This window comes from Mytilus galloprovincialis, chromosome 9 (assembly GCF_965363235.1).
Source record: "Mytilus galloprovincialis chromosome 9, xbMytGall1.hap1.1, whole genome shotgun sequence".
In the NCBI taxonomy this organism is placed as follows: domain Eukaryota; kingdom Metazoa; phylum Mollusca; class Bivalvia; order Mytilida; family Mytilidae; genus Mytilus; species Mytilus galloprovincialis.
The window spans coordinates 50,177,383-50,202,272 of record NC_134846.1 but is presented as its reverse complement, the minus strand read 5'-3'; positions in this window follow the sequence as shown (position 1 = coordinate 50,202,272).

Sequence of the window (24,890 nt, the reverse complement as noted above, 5' to 3'; positions counted from 1 at the left end):
TTGTCAGTAGAGGGTTCAAAGGGGGGATATGGTATCCCGGATACAACGAATTCGAACTGAACTATTGCCGGCTGGCCAAACTAAGAGATTCTCCACATCGGCCATTATACCAGAGGTAGAGGTTGGTATTGCCTCTAAAATGGCCCATAGCACTTATGCCCTAGACCCGTACGAGTTAGTCAGAAAAGGATAAGGGGGTACCCTGGTATATCACAAATTCGAAAATGAACTATTGCCGGCTGGCCAAACGAAGAGATTCTCCACGTGGGCAATGATACCAGAGGAAGAGGTACTTATTGCCTTTAAAATGGCCCATAGCACTTATACCCTAGACCCGTACGAGTTTGTCAGTAGAGGGTTCAAAGGGGGGATATGGTATCCCGGATACAACGAATTCGAACTGAACTATTGCCGGCTGGCCAAACTAAGAGATTCTCCACATCGGCCATTATACCAGAGGTAGAGGTTGGTATTGCCTCTAAAATGGCCCATAGCACTTATGCCCTAGACCCGTACGAGTTAGTCAGAAAAGGATAAGGGGGTACCCTGGTATATCACAAATTCGAAAATGAACTATTGCCGGCTGGCCAAACGAAGAGATTCTCCACGTGGGCAATGATACCAGAGGAAGAGGTACTTATTGCCTTTAAAATGGCCCATAGCACTTATACCCTAGACCCGTACGAGTTTGTCAGTAGAGGGTTCAAAGGGGGGATATGGTATCCCGGATACAACGAATTCGAACTGAACTATTGCCGGCTGGCCAAACTAAGAGATTCTCCACATCGGCCATTATACCAGAGGTAGAGGTTGGTATTGCCTCTAAAATGGCCCATAGCACTTATGCCCTAGACCCGTACGAGTTAGTCAGAAAAGGATAAGGGGGTACCCTGGTATATCACAAATTCGAAAATGAACTATTGCCGGCTGGCCAAACGAAGAGATTCTCCACGTGGGCAATGATACCAGAGGAAGAGGTACTTATTGCCTTTAAAATGGCCCATAGCACTTATACCCTAGACCCGTACGAGTTTGTCAGTAGAGGGTTCAAAGGGGGGATATGGTATCCCGGATACAACGAATTCGAACTGAACTATTGCCGGCTGGCCAAACTAAGAGATTCTCCACATCGACCATTATACCAGAGGTAGAGGTTGGTATTGCCTCTAAAATGGCCCATAGCACTTATGCCCTAGACCCGTACGAGTTAGTCAGAAAAGGATAAGGGGGGTACCCTGGTATATCACAAATTCGAAAATGAACTATTGCCGGCTGGCCAAACGAAGAGATTCTCCACGTGGGCAATGATACCAGAGGAAGAGATACTTATTGCCTTTGAAATGGCCCATAGCACTTATACCCTAGACCCGTACGAGTTTGTCAGTAGAGGGTTGAAAGGGGGGATATGGTATCCCGGATACAACGAATTCGAACTGAACTATTGCCGGCTGGCCAAACTAAGAGATTCTCCACATCGACCCTTATACCAGAGGTAGAGGTTGGTATTGCCTCTAAAATGGCCCATAGTACTTATGTCCTAGACCCGTACGAGTTTGTCAGGAGGGGATAACAAGGGTTGTGGTACTCCGATTCATCACGAAGTAGAAAAAAACTATTGCCGGATGGCCAAATTAAGAAATTCTTCACGTGGGTCATTATATCAGAGGAAGAAATAGGAATTGCCTCTAAAATGACTACTACATATACCTCTTGTGTCATGACCCATGTGGAAAATGTCTTGGTTTGGCCAGCTGGCAATAGTTCATTTCGACTTTGTGATATATAAAGGTACCAACCTTATCCTTTCCTGGCTAAGTCGTACGAGTCTAGGGCATTAAAGATTTTTGTCATTTTTGAGGCAATGGATACCTCTCCCTCTGATATAATGACTCGTGTGAATAATTCTTTCTATTCAAGCTCTAATGTCAACATGTCACACATGTTACAATGAATATGGGCAGCGAGAACGTTGCGTTTGTGATTTTGCTCTTAACATACTTGGGCCGCACATGAATTACTTTAAAATAAATGAAAGTGATCACAACATTAATTATTAAAGTTCTAATAAAATAAATTACTAGTAAAATTTTAAAGTTTAGATGTAAAATATTTAACAGCCCACGGTTTAAATTCATTTTAATGTCCATATGCTAATCACACGTTATCATTTTACTTTTCACGATTTATATTTAACACATGTTAGTCTATGTTTTTATTTTCGTCTTTTCCTCACTCTGAGCTGCTATATTTTCAAGTTCCAAAGAATTCAAGTTTGATGATTGGTCTAGATATCAAACCAGTTTTTGTTCGAATTATGGCTGATCGTGTTAGTCCATCTTTGCCGTAAAATAATTTGTCAATGATCGCCAAAGTCCAATTTACTCTAGATACATAGTCCTGAATCTGAACTACATATTTCCGACGTTAATGTTCTATGTGTTTCGATCTGTGTATCGGTAATATTTCCTAAGCGAATTTATGTATTCCTGCTTCCATCTTTTTATGTAGTTTTTAAGAATTAATGAAAGAAACTTTGATTGTCTAGCCAGTTACTGGTTCATGCGTAGTGTCTTTGGTTCCTGGTTGTAAACTACAGTCTTTAAGGCCGTTATACGGTAGCGTCTTAATCCGTTTTCAATATAATAAATGTGACGGAGTAAGGGGTTCGTCGTCCGCGTTTGATCCGATGAAACGTATGTTAGTGGGCGATCACTGAGTAAACGTTCTACTTCAGTCATTATCGTGTTGAGTGTTTTTTTTGTCCATATGTGCTCGTTTAATGCAGTTTTTCGTTATTCCTCTCAATCTCTCTCACCATCCACAGAACAAAATTGTTCCATAAGGATTAAGCTTCTCGGTAACATGATGATTTTGATAAATGTTCAATTTCTTATGCTCTCGCATCATACAAATCATTTACAAATACTAAACGAGATGCATGGAAGAAGTCTAACAAAGCTCTTTGTTAATTAAAGCTCGATATAATATTGTCAACATAAAAGTATTTCTTTAACATTGCTGTCCAGTCTGTTGAATTGCAGTCAAATGTTTACGTATAACAGCATTTAGGATAAACGGAGAGAAAGTTGCTCCAAATTATACTGACTTGAATCTGTTTGCGGTTAGTTGACTATTTGGGTCATCCGGGTTACTATGCATAAGAGAATCTGGTAACATCACGATCCTCTTCATCCAGCCCATAATAAGTAAGGCTTTTTTCTATACCTGTCGAGACGGCGTATTTGTGCATTCTAAATCGGAAAAAATTCCGGTTAAATCATTAAAGTTTGGCCAAAGATCCATCAAACAATCATTTAAGCTTAGATTAATAGGTGAAAGTTTGCAGCTACAGTCAAATACAATTCTGATTGGCTTGGTTGACGACTTTTTACGGAAATGATGGTGCGGTATGGAATGAACAATTGTTTTGGCTGATCGTTCATCAACTCTCTCGATAAATCTACGTTTTTCTTGTTCATTAATAATTTTTCCGTTTTTCTGTAAAAGTGTAAGTTCACGATTAAGACGCTTAATGACATTTTCTGTTCTCCGTTATTCAATACTTCTGTTGTCTAGTAAGGTGTGGTGTTCCTCCTTACAAGGTAACTTATCAACATATCTTTATGTTTCCATATGGTAACCTCTACCATTTGATTTATATACATCTTGGAATTGTCTGTTTTCAGATTTGTTGTCACTATTATTTATTCTAGCAGCTTCAACTTCCATAAATTTCTCCATTATAAAGTTCTACTCTTCAACTTTGTGACCTACTAATATGTTCATCATTGACGTAAGTGTGTGATCTGGATTTGCAGGTATTCAATTGATGGTCCCGGACAGAAGGTTACGGATTTCCGACTTTACGGTAGTAGGTCCTGTTCCTCATACTATTCTATCATCGACAATTGACCAGTAATAATCGAATTAGATATAATTCAATAGAGAATCTTCAACCATTGGGTCATGTGAGACCGGATGGTCTAATTTCAAGCCAAACAAATACTTTAAATTTGTTATATTACGTACATAAGTCTTCATTGGTACAGCTATTTCTGGTACAATCAAAACGTTGATAGGTAATTTGCCGTTGTCTGTGCCATCACTTGTGTCACAAAATCCTGACAAGTTTATGGTCTTCTGTCTGGTAATTGTCAAATCAAGCTCTGTAGCTTATTTTTCTGTGATGAGGGCATCTGTGCGCCCTTGTCAAATAATGTGTTTGTGTAAGTACATTGAATGCCCGAACTTACTTGCGCTACGACAATTTTTAGTCTGTGTCTGTGAGTGAAGAACTGTACCCGTTTTCTTCGCGTTGTGTTGTGTTTACTGAATTGTGTTACTAGTAATATATTCATTAGTGTTACTCTGTTTTTCATCTTTTTAACCTCGTCTTTGCATAAACTAGTATGCTGCTTTATTTTACATTTCCTGCAACTTTTGTGTGATTTGCAATCAGCTATATTGGGGGTCAAAGACAGTTAAAACATAAACGATGCTGTTTAACAACAGAAATATTTGCTGTTTGATCAATTATCTTAGTGCAATTAACGGGAACATGTGATTCGTTACAAAAGTACACATGATTTTACGTTTATTTGTGTTGATTTATTTTGTACGTACCTTTGCATTGGTGTGAAATGCTGCTGTAGTGGTTTAAGTTTCCGTATGATCAGAGGAATTGCCTCTCTCCATAATGTTGAGTTCTTGAGATAGTATATGTAGTCGTTCATCTAATTGCCAACTATTTGATTCATGGTGTCTTGTAAGATTTATGCGTACGTCCCCGGTAACTTTTTCAATATGATAGGGACCAATAATGGGTCATATGTATTCTCTGTCTGACCAAGGGATTCTAAACCACGTACATATGTTTCAATTTTGTCGTAAAAAATAACGTAAGCTCTTGTATGAAGGTATGTAAAATTATGTATTCATGTACGTTTGCGTGATGTTGCGAACTTGTGGCATTTGTGTTAAGCGTTGATATTTGTACTTAGATAAATTTTGCTATTGGCTGTATTTTTTTTCTAAATTAAATAAATAATCATCAGAGTTAACGATTTCTGTTTCGAAGGTTATTGGAATCAACAAGTTTTGTGCCGCTCTCCCCATTTTTCGTTGAATTTCTGGAATATTCCGGAGACGGCACTACTATGTCCTGCTAGTATCGATTTCAGCTGTAAATTCATCCTGGTCACTTGACACCAATATCGTTAAGAGGTTACATCGGACAACTATATAGCTAACAATAACAAAAGCGAATAGAATGTATGTATATCTATTTTGACTCTAATGTCAACACGTGACACTTACGTAACATTACAATGATTAACAACAGCGAAAACTTGATCAATTACTCCTTAACATATTGTCTAAGTATTGGTACCCAATACGATTGTAATACGTAAGTAAGCGTAGCATTGAGTCCGAATTAAGTGAACGCTCGTGTGCGTCTGTCACTATCAGTTTGGTAAGTAAATGATTCGCAGGTAATAAATACGGAAATTTGGTATTCTCTAAAATGATTCCGCTGTGAATCCTTCCATTGCATCTCAAAAAGCTACCGTCATCTATGAAGAGTCACAATTGTCTAGTGCTAGGATATTGCCTTGTGTTTTTATCTCAGATGTTTGGTATATCGGTATATTGGTAGTTAAATATGAACCGCTGAACGTAAGCAGTTACTCAAATCACTTTCCTGAAAATTTCAATATTTCCAATTGTCTATAACGTTACTGATATCATAGTGATCAGTATGAACTTCATTGTTTAGAAATTCCTCGTCTTTGTTTTTTTCTGTAATTGTCAATGCCGTTAACTAATTCTGTCTTTTTTTAAAGGACACTATCGATGTATTGATCAACGTCAATTCCTCGTGTTAAGAGATTGGTTGGGTTGCATTCTTTTGGGCAATATCTCCATTAATGTTGATTTTGTAGATTTTGTTATTCCTCGCGCTCGATTCACAATAAATCGTTTAAACAGTTTCGATGATTTAACCAGTGCAATACTATACAACTATCCGACCAGAAAGCCACGTTTTTACATTAGAAGGTCGATTTTACATGAAAAGCTAGTCTAGTTCCAATAACTGCGGCCATAAGTTCTAGTTGCGGTTATGTAAGGGTTTTCACTTGCGCTAATCTGCTTTTCGCAATCACTAACGTAATTTCGGTTCCGTTGTTCAGATAGTCAGTCGCAAAATACGTGTAGTTCAAGGTATACCGAAGATTAGATGAAACAAAGGAGAATACAAAATTCGATCAAGTAGAAGTCATTACAACACTAGGAAAACTTGTGCAAACACAAACATTGTTTTAGGACTTGAATGAACAAATTCTAAAGTTAACGGAACCGGAAGATGTGGTAAATTAGATTATTTCATTCAGATGAATTTTCGGTTAATATGATAACCTTGATTTGACACGTACGTAAGTTCATACAAATGTCCAAAATCCTGCAGTCCCGTCACATTGAATCAAATACTAAAGTACTAGAACGCACACTTTAAATCCAAAAACTATACCGTTTGTTTCAACGCAAAACATAGCAAACCTACACAACGCACTGTCGTTTGAAAACCAGTTTGCCCAAGCCATTCTCACAATCAACACGCAATAAAGTACATTTCCTGCAACTTTTAATCAGAGTAACGTACCAAAACTTACGCTTCCAACTTTCGAAGGCACGATTTCAGAATGGAAAACCTTCTGGGACTCATGTGAGTCGTCCGTACATCTTAACTAGTTACTTACAAATATACAAAAGTGTAACTGCGTGAAAGCTCATGAAGTAGAACACGAAGCACTAGATTTAGAAATTCCTTCGCCTATAAATCAGTAAACAAGCTTACGAAGTTTTTTACGATCAAATTGGAGGTAGCGTCAAGGTCTAGAAACTTTGGGTAAGACACATGAAACATACGGCACACTACTTCTTCCCATTATTGTCAACAAATTACCCGTTGAAGTCAGAAAATATCTCGCGCGAGGACATAGAACAAAAACGTTGGTATAACGGACCTCCCTGAAAGCATATTAGACGATATCGTTATACCGGACACAGGACAAAAGAGTCGACATCCGAAATTGGTGAAATCTAAATCTTGAGAATATTGAGACTAGACCTAGCGTTTAATGTCACGAAATACATCCACCAACTCATTGCAGTAAATAGTTATCAAAGGTACCAGGATTATAATTTTGTATGCCAGACGCGCGTTTCTTCTACATAAGACTCATCAGTGACGCTCATATCAAAATATTTATAAAGCCAAACAAGTACAAAGTTGAAGAGCATTGAGGATCCAAAATTCAAAAAAATTGTGCCAAATACGGCTAAGTTAAAAAGCAGCCGACACATAATGCCGTATGAACAAATTTGTTATCTTTAACTACCTTGGTATACACAGACTAAACGAATGTAAATCTAAACGCACATTGTAATGAGAAAAACCACACAAACTAATGTAATGCACGTTAAACCCACTATCTTCGAATTCGCCCAACGTTCAACTCGTGAATGACATTGATGATACGGAACATAATACTACTATTTTGTATTCTCAACGGACAGAATTGCAATCGAATGTACTTTTGAAAACTGCCGTGGCACAAGTAGGCTCAAATCAGTTCTTTATCGATACGGATATTCTTTTTGACGAAGGAGGGCAAACATCTTTTGAAACGCAAAACTTAACTAAATTTACAGATAGCGGGAACATAAATAATATATTAATCGGCATTTGGAGGTGCAGAGAAAAACGTGAGACACATAGAAAAGTCAACAATCTATCTGAAAACCGATGTAGGACACGTATTGTCAATCAAAGTACTGATAGTACAGATGATCGGCATGCCTATACAGAATCACATACGTAATATTGATACACAGAACGGTTATTTGCGTGGTTTAAAGATAGCGCACACGGTGACAAAGCACGATTCATTCGAGATATCGTTGCTGGTAGGCGCATATCACTACGGGGACGTTGTTAAAGATTATATAGTCCGTGTAAACGATCCGACCACCGTGAAATCCAATATCGGATAAATGCTTTCGGTACTTACATACGGTAAGAAAACAAACACGTCGAAGACTAGTATGTGTAATGTTCTAGTATCACACAAAGTTACAGAATTCAATCTGGAGAGATTTTGGAATTTAGATTCAATAGGAATAAATAGTAGGGAGGTAGACGAAGACGACAATGCATATATTTAAGTCTATCAGGACAGATCAATTGAGTTCTGAGAAAACAAATATTCCGCTATGTTACCTTGAAAACGTGATGAATTGCCTATAAATTAAGCAGTCACGAACAGAAGGACAGAAAACGTCCTTCAAAGACTTACTCAAAACTCAGATACGTTAAAGAAGTACGGGAACATTATACAAGAACAGGAACGAAGAGGATTCATAGAGAAGGTAGATGAAACAGATGAACTTAAGAAAAGTATCACTACATTCCTTATCATCCTGTACAGAAGGAAGCAAGCACTATGCCTATCAAAATTGTTTACGACTGCATTTGTCGACATCGCATAATTCGCAAAGTTTGAATGACTGATTTGTATGTGGACAACATTCTGTTAAGTTTACAGAACGAGGGTGGGCTGACTATAAGGAAGGGAGATCAATGATGGAGGAAACTGGATTCTATCTACGATCCTGGACGTCAAACCGTGTGGATATACGAAAGCTAGCTAAAACGGAAAAAGTACTACTATATGCGGACAAAACACAAAAGTACTTGGTATGTTATGGAATAGCTGATGTACCAGAAATTAATACGGCCGCTTTGTGAAAAATTGTGCAAATCATGCTACAGGAATAAAATTTGGCATAGACTCAGCTCAGCTGTTACTCTTTTATTCAAGATAAGGAGGCATTTGAAAAAATGTCTCACATCCGGTAAAAATCTTAAATGGCCGACATCATACTTAAATCATCCAAATATCAGAGGCTAGTGTAAGTGTGTGAAAAGCGGTTTTTATCATGCTGATATAATAATATTTGGAACAAACCTTTGTTATGTACTACTTTTGGATATTTTATATAGATTAGATGTCTTTTAAAACCCTACTTTCGGTAAAATCCGACATGGCGGATATTGTACTAAAATAAAATTATTTTTAAATGAGGGTATTGCTACTATCATTAAATTGTTCAGGAACCTTTCTTTGATGCTGCTAATGGATACAATACATAAGACATATGTCTTTAAAAGCATTACTTCCGGTTATAGTCAAACTGGCGGACATGAAACATCATTATTTTACTTTAATATTCAACTTTATTTCAAAATGTAAAGAAACTGGTTTTTTTTTGTGCTGGTCAGTTACCATTTGGTTTTGGCTTTAAGTTATCTTCTAAACCACCTATTGTATTCTATAGATAATGATTAAATACAAAGCTAACACTTCCGGTATATAAAACCAATTTGGAGTAAATTTCAAAGATGAGTCCTCAGTCCATATCTTCGAAATAGAGGTTTTATTTGGATAGATTGATGAAAATAAGATAAAATCACTGTAGTACTAAAACATCTTTAAAAGTACAGATCATTTATGGCCGCAAATATTCACAATGGGAAAGCTGATTTTCCTCATTTACTAAGACAGCGGCGGTATTGGTTTTTTTTATATCAATAATGTACAAGCTCCTGATAAGGTGAAGAGGCCTCACAAAGAGTTGTCCAAAGGGGTTCCAATGTTTCATATTTTCCCCGCCATTATAAGCGTCTGGAATAGTAAGCATAGAAACCAAATCTCAAGCTTGTTACTCATCCACACCCGCCATGGTATATTGCACGTTTTACATGATGAAAAACATTAGACCGAGTCGTTCAAATATCATCAATAAGTCTTTCCACTTTCAAAAACATGTTTTCTTGCTTCGTAAACCCCATCTGATAAGTTTGTTCGATCTTACTACAAAACCACGTATCGTTTTATCAATGGCATTATCAAATCCATATCTGGTGATGTTGGCTGATCAATCATCATTCTGAATCATTAAGTCACATCTTCAAACGCCATCCATGTCAACAACGAAGTTCCCTTTCAAGTAAACGTGCACTTGAAAGGTCACGGATAGATTATATCTAAGGCTTTTTCCACTTCCAAATACAAGCCAATGTTCATCTGCCCCCATGTCACGGAATAATGACAGCAATGACAGCAGCATCAGTATCGACTGTTCAAGTCATGAGTCAGTTAAGTCTGTGAATCACTGCATCAGACACATGTTTTTTTTGTATATTGATTCTATAGTATAAGCCTATTCATTTTAACATGGGGCTAAACTTGAAACACCATCATGTGGTGAATAACACAAAACATCCTGAGCATTTGTTGCTACAACTAACTCTTCCTCAAAATCTATTGATCAAGCGCCTGTGAATAAAAACTAAAAAGTTCTTTCTTAATGTCGTCATCTCTCAGAAAACTTTACCAATTTTGAGATTTGTTTCGACTCTGGATTCGTCTTTGTATTTTCTTACCCCTAAGTGTATTTCTTTTTTCTTGTGGCAGCATTCAAACTACCGGTATTGTCTATATATGCATTCATCCACTGTTACAGTTTCAAGTTGTTTCATAACGAGTATGCTGATAGGGTATTATGCCCTTATCTTAAAAAGCATGAAACTATTATGATAAAGTCTTGGATGCATATGACAGTTGTAGCAACACATGTACAGGATATTCTATCTTTACCGCCGTGATGCGTTTCAAGTTAAACACCATATTAATACATATGTATTAAAAGGCTGACACTAGAATCATGGTGCATGTGTCTGATGCAGTGAAACACGAAATTAAACAAGTCATTATTCGAACAGTCGTTACTGATGATGCTGTCATTACTGTTTCGCTATTCCGTGACATAGGGGTAGACGAACTATGGATTGTGTTTAAGAGGAGGAAAAGCTTTGGATAAATATATATAAATGACCTTCCAAATGCACTCGCGATTAGGGATCACACACAAATATTGTGATCCATTTTCCGGTTGTGATACGGTTCTCTGTTTTCTTGAAAAGGGGGAAAAAGACTGTTTGGGAGACATTGATAGCATTTGAAGATGTGACTTTAACTTAAAGAATGATAATTGATCCGCCTAAATCACCGGTGTTTACTGTAAGATAGCAAAAAATAATCATATGGGGTTAGCATGGTTAACAAAGCAAGAAATATCTATTTACGCAAAAGGGTAGGTTAATTGAGGTTATCAACTTAGTCTAGTCTTTTCCAGCATGCAAAATGTACAATATCCTAAGACACGTGTTTAGGGGACGAGCCTGAAATTGGCTCGTATGCTACCAAGTCCAGGCGCTAATGGATGACGACGGGACAAAGAGGATCACTTTTAAAAAAACTCTTTCTGAGGGCTCATCATGTTGTCAGAAGCTTGCACATTGTGGATGTAAGAAAGGTTGTCGCGGTTGTTTTTATGAGGAAAATCAAGTCTCCCGTGCCCTGCGTCGTGTGCATGGGGTGGTAACTGGGAATTTACAAGTTTTTTTTGCCAAATAGTGGTAATTTTTAAAAGGTTTAGTACTTAAGTGATTTTATTTTGATTAAATCAATCTATCCAAAGCTCTACATCGAACATATGGAGTAAGGACTCATTTTTGACATTTACGCCATATTGGGTTTTTTTTACCGGAAGTGTTAACTTTGTATTTAAATATTAACTACAGAATATGATAAGTGGTTTAGAGGATAAATTAAAGCCTAAAGTTGATGACCACCACAAAAAACCCCACTTTCTTCACATTTTGAAAAAAAAGATAAATATCAAAATAAAAAAATGACATATTTATGTCCTCCATTTTGAATATTACCGGAAGAAAGGATTTTTAAGACATATATCTTATACATTGTATCCCTTGGAAGCATCAAAGAAATGTTCCTGTACAATTTAATGATAGTAACAATACGTTAAAACACATTTCAATCCCCCTCCCTAAAAATAAGCTTATTTTAGTCAATGTCCGCCATATTGGATTCTACCGAAAGTAGGGTTTTTAGAGACATTTTATCTATATAATATATCCAAAAGTATTACATAACAAAGGTTTGTACCAAATATTGTTATAGCAGCATGCTGATAGATCCTTTTCACACACTGTGGATTCATTATTATTCGTGGGATACCAATTTTTCGTGGATTTCGTTGGTACAGGCAAACCACGAAATTTGATGTTCAACGAATGACAAATTTTACAAAGGCTTGTACTAGTATGCAGACTTCGTTAAAACCACGAAGTTAAATATCCACGAATATGTAAGTTTCCCTGAATCCACGAAAATTGGTACTCACGAAAATAAATGAATCCACAGTACTAGCCTTCTATAGTGGGCCGATTAAAGTATGATGTCCGTTATTTTTTATTTAACCGGCAGTGAGACATTTTTTTCAAATGCCTTCTTATCTGAAATAAAATAGTAATATTTCAGGAAGGTCTATGCCAATGTTCATGCTTATATCAGGATGTGCACAACTCGTCTGAAATATACTTGTGGCCGCCGGACTAAATGTGATATTCCAATACTAGACATTGTAACAAAAAGTGAGATTTTGAAAATTCTTCGAAAAAATACGATCCACTTAGAATACTTAGCCCGGTCACAATACGAACAAAGAAGCTCATACAGGATCTATGGAAAAGTGGATTGAATTGGGATAAACACGTTTCGGAAAACTCTAAGGATTACTGTAGCAAGCGACTTTGAGAAAGCGACACACAACGTATTTCCGAGATATTATTTCTCCGGTAATTCTGTTTCGGAATAGTCTGGTAACAGCGCTTCTGTCTTCTGTTCTACGATCTGACTGATTTCATTTTTTCGAGATCCGGGTCACGGTATCATAAATAAAGATGATAGTTAAGGCAATATGTACTACAACAACTGTTCAGCCAGTACATTAAATATACATATTCGTATTCCAAGGCGAAGTCACTGACAGTACGACGTCGACAATGGACAAGTACAATAAATCGGACGTTATGCTCCCGCGATAGGTTAACCAATAATGGCTAACGTGGAGAATCTCTTAGTTTGGCCAGTCAACAATAGTTAATTTCCATTTTTAACCCTCTTCTGAAAAATCTTACGGGTCTAAGGCATCAGTGCTTTTATCCATTTTTAAAGGTAATAACTACCTTTGTCCCTGTTATCGTGGCCCTAGTGGAGAATCTTTTAGTTTTGCGAGTCGGCAACAGTTCAATAAACCCCATTCCCTTTGCTGACTGACTCGTACGGGTCTAGGGCATAAGTGTTATGGGTCATTTTAGAGTCAATATCAACTTCTACCTCTGGTATAATTGTCGATGTGGAGAATTTCTTAGCTTGGCCAGCCGGCAATAGTTCAGTTCGAATTTGTTGTAAACCGGTATCCCATATCCCCACTTTTAACCCTCTACTTACGTACTCATACGGGTCTAGGGTATAAGTGCTATGGGTCATTTTAAAGTCAATAAGTACCTCTTCCTCTGGTATCATTGCCTACGGGGACAATCTCTTCGTTTGGCCAGCCGGCAATAATTCATTTCGAATTTGTGATATACTTGGGTACCCCCTCCTTATCCTTTCCTGACTAACTCGTACGGGTCTAGGGCATAAGTAATATCGACCATTTTTGAGGCAGTACCAACCTCTACATCTGGTATAATGGTCGATGTGGAGAATCTTTTAGTTTGGCCAGCCGGCAATAGTTAAGTTCGAATTCGTTGTTAACCGGAATACCATATCCCCCCTTTTAACCTTCTACTAACAAACTCGTACGGGTCTAAGGTACAAGTGCTATGGGCCATTTTAAAGGCAATAAGTACCTCTTCCTCTGGTATCATTGCCCACGTGGAGAATCTCTTCGTTTGGCCAGCCGGCAATAGTTCATTTTCTAATTTGTGATATACCAGGGTACCCCCCTTATCCTTTCCTGACTAACTCGTACGGGTCTAGGGCATAAGTGCTATGAGCCATTTTATAGGCAATACCAACTTCTACCTCTGGTATGATGGTCGATGTGGAGAATCTCTTAGTTTGGCCAGCCGGCAATAGTTCAGTTCGAATTCGTTGTAAACCGGAATACCATATCCCCCCTTTTAACCCTCTACTGACAAACTCGTACGGGTCTAGGGTACAAGTGCTATGGGCCATTTTAAAGGCAATAAGTACCTCTTCCTCTGGTATCATTGCCCTCGTGGAGAATCTCTTCGTTTGGCCAGCCGGCAATAGTTCAGTTCGAATTTGTTGTAAACCGGTATCCCATATACCCACTTTTAACCCTCTACTTACTTACTCGTACGGGTCTAGGGTTCAAGTGCTATGGGTCATTTTAAAGTCAATAAGTACCTCTTCCTCTGGTATCATTGCCTACGGGGACAATCTCTTTGTTTGGCCAGCCGGCAATAATTCATTTCGAATTTGTGATATACCAGGGTACCCCCTTATCCTTTCCTGACTAACTCGTACGGGTCTAGGGCATAAGTGCTCTGAGCCATTTTATAGGCAATACCAATCTCTACCTCTGGTATGATGTTTGATGTGGAGAATCTCTTAGTTTGGCCAGCCGGCAATAGTTCAGTTCGAATTCGCTGTAAACCGGAATACCATATCCCCCCTTTTAACCCTCTACTGACAAACTCGTACGGGTTTAGGGTACAAGTGCTATTGGCCATTTTAAAGGCAATAAGTACCTCTTCCTCTGGTATCATTGCCCACGTGGAGAATCTCTAAGTTTGGCCAGCCGGCAATAGTTCATTTTCTAATTTGTGATATATATGGGTACCCCCCTTATCCTTTCCTGACTAACTCGTACGGGTCTAGGGCATAAGTGCTCTGAGCCATTTTATAGGCAATACCAACCTCTACCTCTGGTATGATGGTCAATGTGGAGAATCTCTTAGTTTGGCCAGCCGGCAATAGTTCAGTTCGAATTCGTTGTAAACCAGAATACCATATCCCCCCTTTTAATCTTCTACTGACAAACTCGTACAGGTCTAGGGTATAAGTGCTATGGACCATTTTAAAGGCAATAAGTACCTCTTCCTCTGGTATCATTGCCCACGTGGATAATCTCTTCGTTTGGCCAGCCAGCAATAGTTCATTTTAGAATTTGTGATATACCAGTACCCCCCTTATCCTTTCCTGACTAACTCGTACGGGTCTAGGGCATAAGTGCTATGAGCCATTTTTTAGGCAATACCAACCTCTACCTCTGGTATGATGGTTGATGTGGAGAATCTCTAAGTTTGGCCAGCCGACAATAGTTCAGTTCGAATTCGTTGTAAACCGGAATACCATATCCCCCCTTTTAACCCTCTACTGACAAACTCGTACGGGTCTAGGGTACAAGTGCTCTGGGCCATTTTAAAGGCAATAAGTACCTCTTCCTCTGGTATCATTGCCCACGTAGAATATCTCTTAGTTTGGCCAGCCGGCAACAGTTCATTTTAGAATTTGTGATATACCAGGGTCCCCCCCTTATCCTTTCCAGACTAACTCGTACGGGTCTAGGGCATAAGTGCTCTGGGCCATTTTATAGGCAATACCAACCTCTACCTCTGGTAAGACGGTTGATGTGGAGAATCTCTTAGTTTGGCCAGCCGGCAATAGTTCAATTCGAATTCGTTGTAAACCGGAAGACCATATCCCCCCTTTTAACCCTCTACTGACAAACTCGTACGGGTCTAGGGTACAAGTGCTCAGAGCCATTTTAAAGGCAATAAGTACCTCTTCCTGTGGTATCATTGCCCACGTGGAGAATCTCTTCGTTTGGCCAGCCGGCAATAGTTCATTTTCAAATTTGTGATATACCAGGGTACCCCCTTATCCTTTCAAGACTAACTCGTACGGGTCTAGGGCATAAGTGCTATGTGCCATTTTATAGGCAATACCAACCTCTACCTCTGGTATGATGTTTGATGTGGAGAATCTCTTAGTTTGGCCAGTCGGCAATAGTTCAGTTCGAATTCGTTGTAAACCAGAATACCATATCCCCCCTTTTAACCCTCTACTGACAAACTCGTACGGGTCTAAGGTACAAGTGCTATGGGCCATTTTAAAGGCAATAAGTACCTCTTCCTCTGGTATCATTGCCCACTTGGAGAATCTCTTCGTTTGGCCAGCCGGCAATAGCTCATTTTAGAATTTGTGATATACCAGGGTACCCCCCTTATCCTTTCCAGACTTACTCGTACGGGTCTAGGGCATAAGTGCTCTGGGCCATTTTATAGGCAATACCAACCTCTACCTCTGGTATGATGGTCAATATGGAGAATCTCTTAGTTTGGCCAGCCGGCAATAGTTCAGTTCGAATTCGTTGTAAACCAGAATACCATATCCCCCCTTTTAACCTTCTACTAACAAACTCGTACAGGTCGAGGGTACAAGTGATATGGGCCATTTTAAAGGCAATAAGTACTTCTTCCTCTGGTATCATGGCTCACGTGGAGAATCTCTTTGTTTGGCCAGCCGGCAATAGTTCATTTTCGAATTTGTGATATACCAGGGTACCCCCCTTATCCTTTCCTGACTAACTCGTACGGGTCTAGGGCATAAGTGCTATGGGCCATTTGATAGGCAATACCAACCTCTACCTCTGGTATGATGGTTGATGTGGAGAATCTCTTAGCTTGGCCAGCCGGCAATAGTTCAGTACGAATTCGTTGTAAACCAGAATACGATATCCCCCCTTTTAACCCTCTACCGACAAACTCGTACGGGTCTAGGGTACAAGTGCTCTCGGCCATTTTAAAGACAATAAGTACCTCTTCCTCTGGTATCTTGCCCACGTGGAGAATCTCTTCGTTTGGCCAGCCGGCAATAGTTCATTTTAGAATTTGTGATATACAAGGGTACCCCCCCTTATCCTTTCAAGACTAGTTCGTACGGGTCTAGGGCATAAGTGCTCTGGGCCATTTTATAGGCAATACCAACCTCTACCTCTGGTATGATGGTCGATGTGGAGAATCTCTTAGTTTGGCCAGCCGGCAATAGTTCAGTTCGAATTCGTTGTAAACAAGAATACCATATCCCCACTTTTAACCTTCTACTGACAAACTCGTACGGGTCTAGGGTTCAAGTGCTATGAGCCATTTTAAAGGCAATAAGTACCTCTTCCTCTGGTATCATTGCCCACGTGGAGAATCTCTTCGTTTGGCCAGCCGGCAATAGTTCATTTTTGAATTTGTGATATACCAGGGTACCTCCCTTATCCTTTCCTAACTAACTCGTACGGGTCTAGGGCATAAGTGCTCTGAGCCAGTTTATAGGCAATACCAACCTCTACCTCTGGTATGATGGTTGATGTGGAGAATCTCTTAGTTTGGCCAGTCGGCAATAGTTCAGTTCGAATTCGTTGTAAACCGGAATACCATATCCCCCCTTTTAACCCTCTACTGACAAACTCGTACGGGTCTAGGGTACAAGTGCTATGGGCCATTTTAAAGGCAATAAGTACCTCTTTCTCTGGTATGATTGCCCACGTAAAGAATCTCTTCGTTTGGACAGCCGGCAATAGTTCATTTTAGAATTTGTGATATACCAGGGTACCCCACTTATCCTTTCCAGACTAACTCGTACGGGTCTAGGGCATAAGTGCTCTGAGCCATTTTATAGGCAATACCAACCTCTACCTCTGGTATGATGGTCGATGTGAAGAATCTCTTAGTTTGGCCAGCCGGCACTAGTTCAGTTCGAATTCGTTGTAAACCGGAATACCATATCCCCCCTTTTAACCCTCTACTGACAAACTCGTACGGGTCTAGGGTACAAGTGCTATGGGCCATTTTAAAGGCAATAAGTACTTCTTCCTCTGGTATCATTGCCCACGTGGAGAATCTCTTCGTTTGGCCAGCCGACAATAGTTCATTTTCGAATTTGTGATATACCAGGGTACCCCCCTTATCCTTTCAAGACTAACTCGTACGGGTCTAGGGCATAAGTGCTATGTGCCATTTTATAGGCCATACCAACCTCTACCTCTGGTATGATGGTCGATGTGGAGAATCTCTTAGTTTGGCCAGCCGGCAATAGTTCAGTTCGAATTCGTTGTAAACCGGAATACCATATCCCCCGTTTTAACCTTCTACTGACAAACTCGTACGTGTCTAGGGTACAAGTGCTATAAGCCATTTTAAAGGCAATAAGTACCTCTTCCTCTGGTATAATTGCCCACGTGGAGAATCTCTTCGTTTGGCCAGCCGGCAATAGTTCATTTTCGAATTTGTGATATAACAGGGTACCCACCTTATCCTTTCAAGACTAACTCGTACAGGTCTAGGGCATAAGTGCTATGTGCCATTTTATAGGCAATACCAACCTCTACCTCTGGTATGATGGTTGATGTGGAGAATCTCTTAGTTTGGCCAGTCGGCAATAGTTCAGTTCGAATTCGTTGTAAACCGGAATACCATATCCCCCCTTTTAACCCTCTACTGACAAACTCGTACGGGTCTAGGGTACAAGTGCTCTGTGCCATTTTAAAGGCAATAAGTACTTCTTCCTCTGGTATCATTGCCCACGGGGAGAATCTCTTCGTTTGGCCAGCCGGCAATAGTTCATTTTCGAATTTGTGATATACCAGGGTACCTCCCTTATCCTTTCCTGACTAACTCGTACGGGTCTAGGGCATAAGTGCTCTGAGCCATTTTATAGCCAATACCAACTTCTACCTCTGGTATGATGGTCGATGTGGAGAATCTCTTAGTTTGGCCAGCCGGCAATAGTTCAGTTTGAATTCGTTGTAAACCGGAATACCATATCCCCCCTTTTAACCCTCTACTGACAAACTCGTACGGGTTGAGGGTACAAGTGCTATTGGCCATTTTAAAGGCAATAAGTACCTCTTCCTCTGGTATCATTGCCCACGTGGAGAATCTCTTCGTTTGGCAAGCCGGCAATAGTTCATTTTCGAATTTGTGATATACCAAGGTACCCCCCTTATCCTTTCCTGACTAACTCGTACGGGTCTAGGGCATAAGTGCTCTGAGCCATTTTATAGGCAATACCAACCTCTACCTCTGGTATGATGGTCGATGTGGAGAATATCTTAGTTTGGTCAGCCGGCAATAGTTCATTTTAGAATTTGAGATATACCAGGGTACGCCCCTTATTCTTTCCAGACTTACTCGTACGGGTCTAGGGCATAAGTGCTCTGGGCCATTTTATAGGCAATACCAACCTCTACCTCTGGTATGATGGTCAATGTGGAGAATCTCTTAGTTTGGCCAGCCGGCAATAGTTCATTTTTGAATTTGTGATATACCAGGGTACCCCCCTTATCCTTTCCTGACTAACTCGTACGGGTCTAGGGCATAAGTGCTCTGAGTCAGTTTATAGGCAATACCAACCTCTACCTCTGGTATGATGGTTGATGTGGAGAATCTCTTAGTTTGGCCAGTCGGCAATAGTTCAGTTCGAATTCGTTGTAAACCGGAATACCATATCCCCCCTTTTAACCCTCTACTGACAAACTCGTACGGGTCTAGGGTACAAGTGCTATGGGCCATTTTAAAGGCAATAAGTACCTCTTTCTCTGGTATGATTGCCCACGTAAAGAATCTCTTCGTTTGGACAGCCGGCAATAGTTCATTTTAGAATTTGTGATATACCAGGGTACCCCACTTATCCTTTCCAGACTAACTCGTACGGGTCTAGGGCATAAGTGCTCTGAGCCATTTTATAGGCAATACCAACCTCTACCTCTGGTATGATGGTCGATGTGAAGAATCTCTTAGTTTGGCCAGCCGGCACTAGTTCAGTTCGAATTCGTTGTAAACCGGAATACCATATCCCCCCTTTTAACCCTCTACTGACAAACTCGTACGGGTCTAGGGTACAAGTGCTATGGGCCATTTTAAAGGCAATAAGTACTTCTTCCTCTGGTATCATTGCCCACGTGGAGAATCTCTTCGTTTGGCCAGCCGACAATAGTTCATTTTCGAATTTGTGATATACCAGGGTACCCCCCTTATCCTTTCAAGACTAACTCGTACGGGTCTAGGGCATAAGTGCTATGTGCCATTTTATAGGCCATACCAACCTCTACCTCTGGTATGATGGTCGATGTGGAGAATCTCTTAGTTTGGCCAGCCGGCAATAGTTCAGTTCGAATTCGTTGTAAACCGGAATACCATATCCCCCGTTTTAACCTTCTACTGACAAACTCGTACGTGTCTAGGGTACAAGTGCTATAAGCCATTTTAAAGGCAATAAGTACCTCTTCCTCTGGTATAATTGCCCACGTGGAGAATCTCTTCGTTTGGCCAGCCGGCAATAGTTCATTTTCGAATTTGTGATATAACAGGGTACCCACCTTATCCTTTCAAGACTAACTCGTACAGGTCTAGGGCATAAGTGCTATGTGCCATTTTATAGGCAATACCAACCTCTACCTCTGGTATGATGGTTGATGTGGAGAATCTCTTAGTTTGGCCAGTCGGCAATAGTTCAGTTCGAATTCGTTGTAAACCGGAATACCATATCCCCCCTTTTAACCCTCTACTGACAAACTCGTACGGGTCTAGGGTACAAGTGCTCTGTGCCATTTTAAAGGCAATAAGTACTTCTTCCTCTGGTATCATTGCCCACGGGGAGAATCTCTTCGTTTGGCCAGCCGGCAATAGTTCATTTTCGAATTTGTGATATACCAGGGTACCTCCCTTATCCTTTCCTGACTAACTCGTACGGGTCTAGGGCATAAGTGCTCTGAGCCATTTTATAGCCAATACCAACTTCTACCTCTGGTATGATGGTCGATGTGGAGAATCTCTTAGTTTGGCCAGCCGGCAATAGTTCAGTTTGAATTTGTTGTAAACCGGAATACCATATCCCCCCTTTTAACCCTCTACTGACAAACTCGTACGGGTTGAGGGTACAAGTGCTATTGGCCATTTTAAAGGCAATAAGTACCTCTTCCTCTGGTATCATTGCCCACGTGGAGAATCTCTTCGTTTGGCAAGCCGGCAATAGTTCATTTTCGAATTTGTGATATACCAAGGTACCCCCCTTATCCTTTCCTGACTAACTCGTACGGGTCTAGGGCATAAGTGCTCTGAGCCATTTTATAGGCAATACCAACCTCTACCTCTGGTATGATGGTCGATGTGGAGAATATCTTAGTTTGGTCAGCCGGCAATAGTTCATTTTAGAATTTGAGATATACCAGGGTACGCCCCTTATTCTTTCCAGACTTACTCGTACGGGTCTAGGGCATAAGTGCTCTGGGCCATTTTATAGGCAATACCAACCTCTACCTCTGGTATGATGGTCAATGTGGAGAATCTCTTAGTTTGGCCAGCCGGCAATAGTTCATTTTTGAATTTGTGATATACCAGGGTACCCCCCTTATCCTTTCCTGACTAACTCGTACGGGTCTAGGGCATAAGTGCTCTGAGCCAGTTTATAGGCAATACCAACCTCTACCTCTGGTATGATGGTTGATGTGGAGAATCTCTTAGTTTGGCCAGTCGGCAATAGTTCAGTTCGAATTCGTTGTAAACCGGAATACCATATCCCCCCTTTTAACCCTCTACTGACAAACTCGTACGGGTCTAGGGTACAAGTGCTATGGGCCATTTTAAAGGCAATAAGTACCTCTTTCTCTGGTATGATTGCCCACGTAAAGAATCTCTTCGTTTGGACAGCCGGCAATAGTTCATTTTAGAATTTGTGATATACCAGGGTACCCCACTTATCCTTTCCAGACTAACTCGTACGGGTCTAGGGCATAAGTGCTCTGGGCCATTTTATAGGCAATACCAACCTCTACCTCTGGTATAATGGTCGATGTGGAGAATCTCTTAGTTTGGTCAGCCGGCAATAGTTCATTTTAGAATTTGAGATATACCAGGGTACGCCCCTTATTCTTTCCAGACTTACTCGTACGGGTCTAGGGCATAAGTGCTCTGGGCCATTTTATAGGCAATACCAACCTCTACCTCTGGTATGATGGTCAATGTGGAGAATCTCTTAGTTTGGCCAGCCGGCAATAGTTCAGTTCGAATTCGTTGTAAACCAGAATACCATATCCCCCCTTTTAACCTTCTACTGACAAACTCGTACAGGTCTAGGGTACAAGTGCTATGGGCCATTTTAAAAGCAATAAGTACCTCTTCCTCTGGTATCATTGCCCACGTGGAGAATCTCTTCGTTTGGCCAGCCGGCAATAGTTCATTTTCGAATTTGTGATATACCAGGGTACCCCCCTTATCCTTTCCTGACTAACTCGTACGGGTCTAGGGCATAAGTGCTATGAGCCATTTTTTAGGCAATACCAACCTCTACCTCTGGTATGATGGTTGATGTGGAGAATCTCTAAGTTTGGCCAGCCGGCAATAGTTTAGTTCGAATTCGTTGTAAACCGGAATACCATATCCCCCCTTTTAACCCTCTACTGACAAACTCGTACGGGTCTAGGGTACAAGTGCTATGGGCCATTTTGAAGGCAATAAGTACCTCTTCCTCTGGTATCATTTTCCACGTGGAGAATCTCTTCGTTTGGCCAGCCGGCAATAGTTCATTTCAAAATTTGTGATATACCAGGGTCCCCCCCCCCTTATCCTTTCCAGACTAACTCGTACGGGTCTAGGGCATAAGTGCTCTAGGCCATTTTATAGCCAATACCAACCTCTACCTCTGGTATGATGGTTGATGTGGAGAATCTCTTAGTTTGGCCAGCCGGCAATAATTCAGTTCGAATTCGTTGTAAACCGGAATACCATATCCCCCCTTTTAACCCTCTACTGACAAACTCGTACGGGTCTAGGTTACAAGTGCTCAGAGCCATTTTAAAGGCAATAAGTACCTCTTCCTGTGGTATCATTGCCCACGTGGAGAATCTCTTCGTTTGGTCAGCCGGCAATAGTTCATTTTCGAATTTGTGATATACCAGGGTACCCCCCTTATCCTTTCAAGACTAACTCGTACGGGTCTAGGGCATAAGTGCTCTGAGCCATTTTATAGGCAATACCAACCTCTACCTCTGGTATGATGTTTGATGTGGAGAATCTCTTAGTTTGGCCAGCCGGCAATAGTTCAGTTCGAATTCGTTGTAAACCGGAATACCATACCCCCCCTTTTAACCCTCTACTGACAAACTCGTACGGGTCTAGGGTACAAGTGCTATGGGCCATTTTAAAGGCAATAAGTACCTCTTCCTCTGGTATCATTGCCCACGTGGAGAATCTATTCGTTTGGCCAGCCGGCAATAGTTTATTTTAGAATTTGTGATATACCAGGGTACCCCCCTTATCCTTTCCAGACTTACTTGTACGGGTCTAGGGCATAAGTGCTCTGGGCCATTTTATAGGCAATACCAACCTCTACCTCTGGTATGATGGTCAATGTGAAGAATCTCTTAGTTTGGCCAGCCGGCAATAGTTCAGTTCGAATTCGTTGTAAACCAGAATACCATATCCCCCCTTTCAACCTTCTACTTACAAACTCGTACAGGTCGAGGGTACAAGTGCTATGTGCCATTTTAAAGGCAATAAGTACTTCTTTCTCTGATATCATTGCTCACGTGGAGAATCTCTTCGTTTGGCCAGCCGGCAATAGTTCATTTTAGAATTTGTGATATACCAGGGTACCCCCCTTATCCTTTCCTGACTAACTCGTACGGGTCTAGGGCATAAGTGCTATGGGCCATTTTATAGGCAATACCAACCTCTACCTCTGGTATGATGGTTGATGTGAAGAATCTCTTAGCTTGGCCAGCCGGCAATAGTTTAGTACGAATTCGTTGTAAACCGGAATACTATATCCCCCCTTTTAACCCTCTACTGACAAACTCGTACGGGTCTAGGGTACAAGTGCTATAGGCCATTTTAAAGGCAATAAGTACCTCTTCCTCTGGTATCATTGCCCACGTGGAGAATCTCTTCGTTTGGCCAGCCGGCAATAGTTCATTTTAGAATTTGTGATATACCAGGGTACCCCCCTTATCCTTTCAAGACTAGTTCGTACGGGTCTAGGGCATAAGTGCTCTAGGCCATTTTATAGGAAATACCAACCTCTACCTCTGGTATGATGGTCGATGTGGAGAATCTCTTAGTTTGGCCAGCCGGCAAAAGTTCAGTTCGAATTCGTTGTAAACCAGAATACCATATCCCCCCTTTTAACCTTCTACTGACAAACTCGTACGGGTCTAGGGTACAAGTGCTATGTGCCATTTTAAAGGCAATAAGTACTTCTTCCTCTGGTATCATTGCCCACGTGGAGAATCTCTTCGTTTGGCCAGCCGGCAATAGTTCATTTTTGAATTTGTGATACACCAATGTACCCCCCTCATCCTTTCCTGACTAACTCGTACGGGTCTAGGGGATAAGTGCTCTGAGCCATTTTATAGGCAATACCAACCTCTACCTCTGGTATGATGGTTGATGTGGAGAATCTCTTAGTTTGGCCAGCCGGCAATAGTTCAGTACGAATTCGTTGTAAACCAGAATACCATATCCCCCCTTTTAACCCTCTACTGACAAACTCGTACGGGTCTGGGGTACAAGTGCTATGGGCCATTTTAAAGGCAATAAGTACCTCTTCCTCTGGTATCATTGCCCACGTGGAGAATCTCTTCGTTTGGCCAGCCGGCAAGAGTTCATTTTAGAATTTGTGATATACCAGGGTACCCCCCTTATCCTTCCCAGACTAACTCGTATGGGTCTAGGGCATAAGTGCTCTGGGCCATTTTATAGGCAATACCAACCTCTACCTCTGGTATGATGGTCGATGTGGAGAATTTCTTAGTTTGGCCAGCCGGCAATAGTTCAGTTCGAATTCGTTGTAAACCGGAATACCATATCCCCCCTTTTAACCCTCTACTGACAAACTCGTATGGGTCTAGGGTACAAGTGCTATAGGCCATTTTAAAGGCAA